This window comes from Ornithorhynchus anatinus, chromosome X1 (assembly GCF_004115215.2).
Source record: "Ornithorhynchus anatinus isolate Pmale09 chromosome X1, mOrnAna1.pri.v4, whole genome shotgun sequence".
NCBI classification, from domain to species: domain Eukaryota; kingdom Metazoa; phylum Chordata; class Mammalia; order Monotremata; family Ornithorhynchidae; genus Ornithorhynchus; species Ornithorhynchus anatinus.
The window spans coordinates 57706794-57716932 of NC_041749.1; positions in this window are offsets into that span (position 1 = coordinate 57706794).

Genomic DNA, 10139 nt, shown 5'->3' on the forward strand with positions numbered 1-10139 from the left:
CTCTCTGTTTCTAAAGCACTTCTTAAATGTCATCACTTCCAGGTAGCCTCTCTGATTAAATGGGAGCAGGAAAGGTTACTTACCCAAGGTCATAATTAGATATTTCTGCCTCAAACTATTTCTGTACTCTAATGTGACCCCTTTCATCATTATTGAACTTTAGAATTGAAACTAGAAACACCAGGTCTTGAAAATGCACTACAAGACAAATGATTTAAAATAATTTCTACATAAATATCAGTTGCTAATAAAAAGACTGAAGACTTAGTAGCTGAAGGAAAGGAAACGGTAACAGCCATACAAGGAACAATAGGCTTGAAATATAAAAAGTACCAATTCAGCGGGTTAACAAAAAGAAAAGAATGCACAATAGCACAACAGTAAGTTTGACAATTATATAATTACAGGTTTTGTATACAAGTGCAGACAGGCAGATGGAATACAAAGCATCCTCTAGGAAATCCAAAAAACTTGGCAGGTCTGGCCAGGTGGGATGTAATGCTGATACTGTCTAATAACAGAAAGAAACAGACTGTACCTAGGGCTTGGCTTCTGCGTCTCTTCACTAAATACTCATTTTCTCCCAAACTCAGGAAAACAAAGAGAAAAATAGCAACTGTTTGGGAATTAAGGCTCAGACTTCAGAAAACTGAAAAAAATATTGTCAGTCATTGGCTTTGCTAAGCAATGTTTGTGTTTTTGTATATGAGAACTCCTTTCAAATCCTTCAAGAATTTCAGGGGATGTGAATTACAAAAGAAGGTGTTTATTACTCTATGGTGGTAGGCCAATTAGGAGAAAATCCTAGTCTTTAGGATCTGAGGCTATGATGAGAGGAGATAAGCTCCCCCATTATCCGAGGAATCACTCAATAGGCCACCAGTGTGTTCCCGCCTCAGGTTAGTAACTCGATCAATTCCTGGGTTCTAGGAAGTCTTGGAATGTGCAGAGGGTTTGGTGAGTCTTGCTTTTAAAAGCTGATTGGCCTTAAAAATCTTCTCTTCCTTCCTGCCACTTATTCTGTCTTTCATACTTTTCCATTTACTTCTTCCCTAATTTCTACCCTCCAGTAGAAGGCAGAAGACAAGCAGGTGGTTTAGTGAATGGCAGGAGAAGTGAAGCAGGAGAAGTAGAAATTCAGTTGCAAAGGATCTTTTCTATCTATCCCAACAAGAAGTGTGCGTGATCTAGAGGGTTTGCCCCTTTGGAAAAGAAAAGGGCACACTGGCAGAGCACAGGGAGAGTGTGAGCAGACTGGGGAAGATTGTGAACTAAATCATCTTCCAAGGAATATATCACACACTCTCACTTTGAAAGCTATAAAAATATTGATTCATTTAGTATGTGACAATAGAATAATCAAAATATTATCAGCATATATCAGAATAGCTGTCACCCTGATTGGGTTTGGATCTACTGGGATGTTCAATTTTCATATGAGAGCATTCTGGACCAGAAGTAATCGCCACAGTGTAGACCACATGAAAACACATGAACACATTTAGATGTTGTATATGCTTTTCTTGAATGAAGTTGTGCATTTCTTTCTGTCACAATTTAAAAGAAGAAATTTGTCTGTTAATGATTTAATATGTCCTCTAGCACTCTTGCTTCTGGCAAGCTGACTTCTTACCTATCAAGTCTCCTATATCTCATGGGATCTACCATTTTCCCAGTCATTTCTTCTTGCCCACATAAACTGTTAAAATTCCCTCAAAACATGAATATAACAGTTACTGAAGGGTGTTAGCGATATCTGTTCCTCACTGAAACTGTGTTGTTCATTTCAGATAGTCCAACTGCAGATCCTGTCTTGGCTCTTTTAATTGTGGGGCAGAATCCAGGTCATAAAAAAAAGGCCTAGCAGTTGGTGAGAAAATAAGTGAGAGTCATGGAGAAGCAGCGAAAAAATGTTTTCCTGGCTGCTTTACTAATGATTTGGAGAGGCTCGTCGAGAATTCTGATTTTTAATATACATCACACACAGACCTAAAAAACCTAATTACATTTGATCAAACATTCAAAAACACCAACAACACATTTGAAAAAACTAGGGGAAAGGGCACTTTCCAGAGTGCAGAACAAAACTGAATAAGAATTGTGGATTGCAGCAATACACAGTTTATGACATGAAAAAGGAAGCAGTGATTGATTTAAAAGAAAAATGTTTAGCAATCCAATCCTTGAAATTAGAATTTAAATACAATCTGGTATTTCAGCCTCATTTGCTTTTCCCTAAAGACACTATACTAAATTCAAAACAAGAGAGTCACCATTTCACTTTCTGAAACCAAACTGATGTTCAGGTTTGCAAGTTCCATCTACCATCACCATCCAATTCGATTACATTGCTGAACTATGCAATGAATCTGGTCAAAACCCACAACTCCAACCACAAATTATGACCTCTGGTAACTAATGACAATGGTATTTGTTAAGCACTTACTATGTGTGAAGCAATGTTCTAAGTTCTGGGGGGGATACAGGGTGATCAGGTTGCCCCACGTGGGGCTCACAACTATTGCAGACATGACCATTTAAACAGAGCACTGGATTGGATGCTGGAGGAAGTTGCAAAGGAAGTTGAAGATGCAGGCTCTGCCCTAGAGAAGTTTATAATTATAAGGAAGATTGGACAGATAAGTAAAAAAATCTCTAAATACAAATGACAAAAACATGTAAACATATAAAAAATCAAGTACAGCTGGACACCGATGTAATCAAGTGCTAAAGAGATTCCTGGAGTTATTGGGGTGTTTTGCTACACTCAGTCAACAAATCATTATTAAGCATACGTAGGGAATACAGCATATCTTTTAAGACATTTGGGGTCCATTTTAAGGAATAGATTTGGTCCCCACCCTTGAGGAGCTCACAGTCTAATCAGGAAACAAGGCAGACCAAAATATAATCAAGAGAAATAGGTGAAAATAAGTATACTCATTGTAACAGTGAGATGAGGCAAAGAAAGAGGGTATGAATTTAGCTGGCAGGCTGAAGCGATCCATAGGGCAGTAATTATAAGACATTCAAACTGATAAATAGCATGATTTCTTCCAAAAGAAAAACTGATAGATTTCTCCTCAGGTGAAAATTTTAACTGCCACCCATCCATACATTGTGTAAACTGTAAATGTAGTAATCCTGGAAACACTGCTTTAGCCCATCAGTAAATTGACTAAATGATTTGGTTCTCTAGTCTATTCTACTCTAATTCATTCACCAATCTATTTATTAACTTTAATACAACCTTACCCTGAACATAATCAGAACAGTAGCTCTCATGCCACATAAATATGAAAAAAAATTCCAAGACTTTGAGATCAAAGAGCAGGTTTTTGTACATTTATAAAAGTCTGATAATCTTCACAGGTTTTCAGTTAATCTGATAAATGTAGCAGTATGCTCATAAATTAATTTGTGTATTTCAGCCACTTATCTTAATGCAAATAATTGGCAGGTACTGCATTAACACACAAAGGTTGTTAATACATGCAAAAAAAATAAAAGGAGAGTCGGCTTCGAACTTCACTGCTTCTGCCGCATAGTAAATCATAAAATTCTCAAAATCATAAAGCTGGAAAGGCATCCAGTACCTCCCCTTAGTGGATTCCCACCTAAACTTGTTAGACTGTGAGGTTCTGGCTAGAACTTTTCCATTTACTAGATGGCTGGGTGGCTGTCACCCATCGCCGGGGAAAGGTTCTTTCGGAATTGGCGCGGCGAGAGAGAGAAAGAGGCTGGGGATGGGAAAACGTGGTGAGGCGGCTGGCTCCCACCATGTGCTCAGCCCACCCAGGAGGAATCCACCTTGCATTAAATATGCGTTAAACACTAATGAATTACATACACATATGTAGAAGAAGCAGCGTGGCTCAGTGGAAAGAGCACGGGCTTTGGAGTCAGGGCTCATGAGTTCGAATCCCAGCTCTGCCACTTGTCAGCTGTGTGACTGTGGGCAAGTCACTTCACTTCTCTGGGCCTCAGTTCCCTCGTCTGTAAAATGGGGATGAAGACTGTGAGCCCCACGTGGGACAACCTGATTCCCCTGTGTCTCCCCCAGCGCTTAGAACAGTGCTCGGCACATAGTAAGCGCTTAACAAATACCAACATTATTATTATTATTATTATTATATGAGTTACATACAGTTATGCGTTAAACCCAGTTATGCATTACCCACTTATGGTTACTGGCACTTGGTGAGGCAGCTAGCTCCCACCCTGTTCACGTCCCACTCGGGAGGCACCCACTTAGACATTAAATCCACTTATGTGCTACTCGCACTTGGTGAGGCGGCTAGCTCCCACCCTGTTCACGTCCCACTCAGGAGACACCCACTTAGACATCAAATCCATTTTAAACATTACATACTCATGGTAAAGCATCTGGCTTCCAACCCCACCAGCTCTCAGCAGGACAAGACACTCATCCATCCCACAGCTCCTCACTCGGTGCAGGCAGAGCAGCCTTCTCACACTCTGGACAGAGGTGACCGCAGCGGCTGCTGCAAGTCCCATTCCTCTGCACAGAAGATTAGAGGCGGCAGGTATTTATCACCTGTGCCCTTAGGCCATTCCAGCTTCTGGCCTCAGTTTATCCAATCTCTGCCCTCCCCCCTCCTCCATTCCTAATTTGATTGGCACTGGGGCAAGGGGCACCTTCTGTATTCCCATCTTGGGCTGTCAATCTGGCAGTTTCGGTTGTGGGGGCGGTATCCCACCCTCACTTCCGAGTTCCGCCTGCTGGCTCAGGTGGTCACGAGATAGCATTTTACCTTGAGATGGTCGGTACCCCAGGGTCACCTGGGACAGTGGCTCCAGCCCTATTTTCTCTTGCCTACAGTTTCAGGCCGAGGAGGGCTGGGAACCACAACCCAGAGCGGTATTGAATGTACTAGTTGTCATTGTGACATTGAATGAATGAATGATTGACATACACACCAGCATGAACACAAGAGTTATGAATTATTATGTATAGTTTGACTGCTTCCCTGTAAGTCTTGGGCCAGACCTGGAACCCAGTTTCCTGGGCAATAGATTTCCAAGTTTCTACACCCTAAAGCCCAGTCTGAAATTTCTTCCCACCTGGCCTGTATGGATGGGACTGTGATGTTCAGATTAGGGGAAGTCAATAATAATGATAATAATGATATTTGTTACGTGCTTACCACATGCAAGCACTGTACTAAGCACTGGGGTAAACACAATATATGTAGGTCAGACACAGTCCCCACCCCACATGTAGTGCACAGTCTAAATAGGACAGAGAACAGGTATTGGATCTCCATTTTGCAGAAGAGGAAACTGAGTCACAGAGCAGTTAAATGACTTCCCTAAAGTCACACAACAGTCATGTGATGGAGTGGGATTTGAACCAGTGCCTCTTACTTCCAGGCCCATGCTAGAGAAAATAGTGGCCTAGAGGCTGGGCAGGATTGAATCCAGTTGTCTCCCATCATGGGCTTTGTGTTGATCTTGGTGGGATTGGCTGAGGTGGAAAATATTTTGAAGAGCAGAAGGAACAGCAGAACAGAAGAAAAGCTAGTGCTGCTGAGAGCTGATTCTCCATATTGCACTGTGGGTGGGCAAAATGGGAAGGAGTGGAGAGGAGGGCAGCATAACAGTGGCAAATCTTCCACTTCCTAAAATTTGCTGCCCTTAAATTTGGGCCTAGTGGGTTTTTACATAAATCCGTCTCTGTTCCTGGAGCTCAACTTGAAAAGCATCAGGCCCAAATTTTCAGACTGGGAAGAACTGTAATTACTGCTCTGGGCATACTGGTTTTATGTTCTAGATTTTATGTATATGTGTATATATAAATATATATAATACATATATATTTGTAGTCTTCTTCAAGATCTTTGATGAAGGAAATTTCACTATCTCCTTTGTAGTAATTTCCTAAAGTTAATCTCTTTTGCTTTCATTTTGTTCCCCATCTTCCCTCCAAGGAGCTAGTCACTCCACTGAACCTGTTATTATGAGTAAATATATTAAAACAAATGGGTTCTGGTCTCTCCTTGGCATGAAGGAAACCGTTAACTAAGTGGCACATTCTGTGGAATTCACCCTTCCAGCTAGGACTCAGTCTGACTGGTGGAGAGATTCCTGGGGATAATCAGCAGCACTTTGTGCCCAAGAAGGGTAACTACTGTGAAAGAAGACACTCGGTGATTAAAATAAAATAATTTGTTACCTATATGCCCATGACTGGGCAAACAGGATCATGTTCAGAGCAAGAATCTGGGAGTCAGAGGGCCTGGGTTCTTATCCCGGCTCCTCCACTTGTCTGCTGTGTGACCTTGTGTAAGTCACTTCTCTTCTCTGTGACTTAGTTTCTTCATTTGTAAAATGACATAAGACTGCGAGCCCCATGTGGGACAGGAACTGTGTCCAACCAGATTATCTTGTATATACTCCAACGCTTAGTATAGTGTCTACACTTAGTAAGCCCTTAACAAACACCATTATTATTATTATTACATGCTGGGCTAGATTAATCCAGGGAGAAAAATAAAGATGGGAATTGGGGCATTGGGGGGTGTTACAAGATGAAACAGGGTCATTTTAGCTCTTTTCTGGCCACCTCCCTGCACTTTGAAGTGTCATGTGAAGTCTGGTGAAGCAAGGCTTAGTGCTTCAAATAAGAATTAATAATAATAATTATGGTACTTACTATGTGCCATGCACTGTTCTAAGCGCTGGGGTAGATACAAAGTTAATCAGGTTGGACACAGCCCCTGTCCCACATGGGGCTCACGGTTTGATCCCCATTTTACAGATGAGATAACTGAGGCCCAGAGAAGTCAAGTGACTTGCCCAAGGTCACACAGTAGACACTTGGCAGAGCCAGGACTCATTCGTACTGGAACACCCATCCTGGCTCTTCATTTTTTCTCTGGAATCATGTTCCGGTAAGGTCCAGTTTACTTTCAACAATCAGCAGAATGGCTGGAGTTATGCCTGCAGCACCTCTATACTCGCCTTACATGGCTTATGCCACCTTTTTGCCATATTCGGGTGCAGACCTAATGTGACCAGGTGTCCTGAAATGGTCAGGATGGTCACAAAATATAGGGTTCCATCTCACAACCAAAAAAGCATAAGGTGTGATCCAATAGGTTCTTCTTTTATCCAAGGTTTGTAGAAAGGGGCTCCAGAGCCACAGCGGCAATAGTGGCAGCATCAGTGTGGCTTAGTGGGTAGAGCATGGGCCTGGCTGGGAGTCAGAGGAACTGAGTTCTAATCCCGGCTCCACCACTGATCTGCTGTGTGACCTTGGACAAGTCACTTCATTGTGAGCCCCGTGTGGTACAATCTGATTCATTTGTATCTACCCCAGTGGTTGGTCTGACACACAGTAAGCACTTAACAAATGCCATTAAAAACAAAAAAGGAATCTTGGCTCATCTTGCCATCCTAAGTCATTACAAATTGGGTGGAGAATGATGGAAGCCAGCGGCAGAGAGTGTGTATCCTCTGGCTTAGCTTCCCTTTACTTTCTTTGCTATATGTTCACACTCTCTGCCTCTCTCTCCCTTTTCTGCCCTCACTATGTCCTCCTCTCTTTGTGCTCCCCCGGTCTTTTCCGATTTAGGCTTTACTTCTATCTCACCAAAGTAATCAGAATTCTACTCACCTTGTGCAAGACAAAGGCAAGGAAATCATTTCTCTGATCTGTAAGAAATATCCCAAGCACATAGTACAGTGCTCTGTATAGAGTACATGCTCAGTAAATACTATTGATTGTTTGATTTAGCCCAGATAGCCTACAAACCTCATTAGAGCTTGGCTCCTCTTCAAGACGATGGGAATTAGGCTCATCAAGACACCAAAACAATGACTTGGGTCTTCTTATTTTTTTGAGAATCAAATGAATTTTTCGTTAGCGCTAATCCTTTGATAAGGAAGAATGATCAACTAGTCAAGAATGAGCAAATGTAAGTAAAATTATGGGAAGCAACATGGTGTAGTGGATAGAGCACTTGTCTCTGGAAGACCTTAAACAAGTCACTTCACTTCTCTGTGCCTCAGTTACCTCATCTGTAAAATGGGGTTTGAGACTGTGAGTCCCATGTGGGGCAGGGACTGTGTCCAACCCGATTCTCTTGTATCTATCCCAGCGCTTAGTACAATGCCTGGAACATAGTAAGTACTTAAAAAACAGCACAATTATTATTATTATCATTAAAATTAACTTTATGGAGAGTGGAAGGGGCTATTTAAATCCAACCTTAAAAAAAAATAAAGGCTTTCTGAAAAAGGTGATAGAATTACCTGAACTATGAACACTTTTCTAGACTGGAAGCTCCTCTGTCTCCCCCTCTAGACTATAAGCTCACTGTGGGCAGGGAATGTGTCTACTAACTCTATTATATTATACTTTCCCAAATGCTTAGTACAAGGCTCTGCACACAGTAAGCACTCAATAAATATCATAGATGAGGATAATGATGAAAATTAACTCTTTAGGGCCAGGTAGAGGCTATTTAATTCCATCTTTAAAGTATAAAGACTATCTGAAAAAGGCGATAGAATTATCTGTATTGTGAGCACTTTTCTACATTGTAAACTCCTCTAGACTGTAAGCTCATCGTGGGCAAGGAAGGTGTCTACCAATTCTGTTATACTCTACTCACCCAAGCCCTTAGTACAGTGCTCTGCACACAGTAAACTCTCAATAATTACTGGTGGTTGATTGATTGACTGATTTTCCCCACTATATTGCAATCTCCTTGAGGTCAGGGATTATATCTACTAACTCTCTTGTACTTTCCCAAGCATGCTGTACTAAGCACAGAGTAAGCACTTGATAAGCACTAATGATTGATTGACTGATTTTTTTCTTGATTAATATTATTCTCCTTGGTTCTCCATACGTTCAGCCCCAATCTAAGTCATCATGCTAAATGCATCATTCGTGTGCATGATTTTGTCCTAAATCATTAGAGCAAAAAGCAAAATATTCAAGAGGTTAGTGAAGACTGATACTCTACCTATCTTCAAGCAAATGATCAATCTATTCATATGATTCGTGAACAGTTAAATCTAATTTTTTGGTGAGAGTCGACTTCCATTTTGATGGTCTGATTTAAAATTCATTGTCTGAGTTCACTGAACTTATTTGATGCTTTGCAATCAGGATCTACCCCTCCTCTTCACACTCATCATATCCCCAATTCTAGTTGCACTGCTGTAATTGCTGTCAATCACTAAAACTTAATGACCTGAAAAGCTACCTGAATAAATAACAGCTTAATATTTGGCTTTGATATTTAAGAGCTATGCAAGTGACGATATTTGATATAGAAGGGTTTCTACAAATTTGAGATATATGTCCATTCTTTTCAGGCAGGGGCTTTATTAATAGTCACCTGGGAAGAAACAAACCATTCAAACCACACAGGCTGTCATGCAGATAATACAAAACAGTTTGAATTTCCCTATACTTCTGCAGTATGAGCCAAAGGTAGTGACTAATAAAAGTAAGTTTTAAAACTTCAGGGACAAGGCCTTGAGAACAAAATTTTGCCTGTACATCTGTTAAGCTATTGATATTTTCCAGATAGATATTGTAACGTAAAGATAGAATATAAATTATTTTCTGCTACATACAGCATAACCCTCATTCCTATTCATGAACAGTGTATTATTTATATAGTGTTTGTGGGCTCAGAGATTCCATTTTTTAAACAAATGGCTACTTTCAAATCACTTTCTCAGTACCTGGCCTAATTTATCTTTATCACTGTAAGTAGACTGGGTAATTTGGTAACTCAAACTGAGAGGCTGGGCATGGATCAAGATATCTACATTTGAATTAAAGAAAAAATCTCTTTCAATTTAAGGTAAGGGACCCATACCTTGGAAACGTCTGAACTATTGGATTCCCCGTAACATCATTACCAAAATGAAGAGATGGGTACAATCAATAATTTTTTCTTAGTCAACTTCCTGGCTAAAATCTCTGAGGTATGTGCAAGTTTACTGTATTTAAAGATTCTCAAATGTAGAAGGACAACTGATCTGTGATTTAAATTCCCTGGACTCATTCATCAGTGAACTGGGAAAATTGACTATACTGATAGATAGATGCACAATATGCTGGAGTACTATACTCAAAGGGTTCAGTGTCTATG